This window comes from Homarus americanus, unplaced genomic scaffold (assembly GCF_018991925.1).
Source record: "Homarus americanus isolate GMGI-L3 unplaced genomic scaffold, GMGI_Hamer_2.0 scaffold33022, whole genome shotgun sequence".
NCBI lineage: Eukaryota > Metazoa > Arthropoda > Malacostraca > Decapoda > Nephropidae > Homarus > Homarus americanus.
Window position 1 is genome coordinate 1 of NW_024719772.1, and position 2,500 is coordinate 2,500.

Here is a 2,500-nt window from a genome sequence, read left to right on the forward strand (position 1 = left end):
TGACGCCTTTTACTAAACAATATGACACACCCCACCTCCTTCCTTAGCCATCTCACTAATGTTGACTGACTGAGCAAACAAATAACCATTTCGCTACTATATACCCAGACGCTCCCACGGCTACACAACCCACTCTCCTGCTTACCTACAACCCCCTCACTGACTTAGTAGAGGAATTTGACGTAGCAAAACGCCTGGACAAACTAGAATTAAAACGCTCTACCACCCCATTGACTTACCAATGAAACTATTCAAGGAGTTCTCCCAGACTTGCTAAACCTCTGCTCCATCATCAATGCTGTTCTCTCAGTCAAGCCAGATGCCCAAGCTGACTGAAGACCTCTTATGTATCACCAGTGCCCAAGTCAACAGCCCACAATCTTAAATCAGCTACGACCTATTGCAATCACCCCAATACCCACTAATCTGTGAAAGTTTGTGTTTGACTGGGCTTATGCTGATATTGCAGAAGTCGTAGACCCTCAAGCAATTTGGCAACATGAAAACTTCCTCCACCACTCACTGTCTTGTCAGCTTTCTCGATTACATATACCTTGTCTCGAGAGTGAAAACGTCTGTAGCTGTCGCTTCATTGATTTCACTAAAGCGTTCACCTAGTCGACCACAATATAATCATAAACAAAGCTATTGACCTCGGGCTTCGGAGAAGTCTCATACCATAACTTGCAGACTTCCTCAGTGACCGACATAAGCTGTACGCTTCGAGGGGCTGTCTCCACCTTCAGTCACTCACCTGTAGCGTCCCCAAGGCACCAAGATGGGACCACTCTGCTTCCTTATGCTCATCAATGATGCCCTAAGAAACCCTGCTCGCTGGAAATATGTACGACTCAACATTGGGATCAGCGTCAACAATTCTGCTCCCAACTATACCGCCCTTAGGGTTTATTGGGCCAGTCTCCAAAACTGGGCCACCAACAACCATGTCACCATCAACCATACAAGACCTGGGTTATGCATCAACCTCTCCTCGACATTGTCCCCTCCTTCCATTACCTAGTCCAGAACACACTCCAGGTTGTAGATTCCACAGCTCCTCGGCGTCACCATAGACAACAAACTAAATTGGAAACCACACGTCAGTGAAGTTGTCAAATCCTCCAGTTTCCGTCTCCACCTCCTCCGCCGACTCAAGTCCCTCAGGTTCCCACACGAGCTCCTCAGTGTATACACAACATTCATACTTCACCAGCTCCTATGTTCCACACTGGTCTTCCTCCTAAATGCCACACAACGTAAACACCTGAAAAAGAGTGCAAAGGGGCATACAAGTTATTCTCTCCTTCCTACTCCACATATCAAAAAGCGCTCCTTTTCAGCCTTTCGACTCTCCTTGACCATCACCACGGCCTCATCTGCAAATTTGGTAGAAGCTTCTACCATCCCCGACACCGGCCCTACTACCTGAGATCCCCTGTGTCGAGAATTGCTGTTCGACACCACAACCATCCAGCCCATCGTGCACGAACTGATCGCTATAGAACAGCCCAGTCCCAACCATTGTAAAATTATCAATAACATGTAATAAATCAATTGTATTCCTCCCAGTAAACACTGCTCCCTACACTGTCACTATGTTGAAATGAACTGTAGTTTGAGCTGATCCCCATCTGAGTTACTATATGTGTATTTGTGTCATATGTCTTGTATATTATTTGTAATTCGTAACCCATTCCCCAAATATGTAACTGTATATTTTCAGCCTTCTGGTTACTAGCTCTTTCAATAAACCGTTAATTATTATTATTATTATTATTATTACACACACACACACACACACACACACATACACACACACACACACACACACACACACACACACACACACACGAAATAAACTGAAGACTAAAGGTCGAAAAATCATGTTATTTGTTGACATTTTAGGTGAGGACACTCGAAAATCGTGACTTGTTTCATTGCCTCAGACTTCTGGTCCTTGACTTTAACTTTCTTCTGTTGACCTTTTTGTCCTGGAGGTGTGGACCAGGCCAAGTGGTCCTCCCGGGGGGTGTGGACCAGGCCAAGTGGTCCTCCCGGGGGGTGTGGACCAGGCCAAGTGGTCCTCCCGGGGGACGTGGACCAGGCCAAATGGTCCTCCCGGGGGGTGTGGACCAGGCCAAATGGTCCTCCCGGGGGGTGTGGACCAGGCCAAGTGGTCCTCCCGGGGGGTGTGGACCAGGCCAAGTGGTCCTCCCGGGGGGTGTGGACCAGGCCAAATGGTCCTCCCGGGGGGCGTGGACCAGGCCAAGTGGTCCTCCCGGGGGGTGTGGACCAGGCCAAGTGGTCCTCCCGGGGGGGTGTGGACCAGGCCAAGTGTGGTCCACTCCCGGGGGTGTGGACCAGGCCAAGTGTGGTCCTCCCCGGAGGGTGTGGACCAGGCCAAATGGTCCTCCCGGGAGACTTGGGACCAGGCCAAGTGGTCCCTCCAGGGGCATGGACAGGCCAGTAATTCCTCCCGGGGGGCGTGGACCAGGCCAAG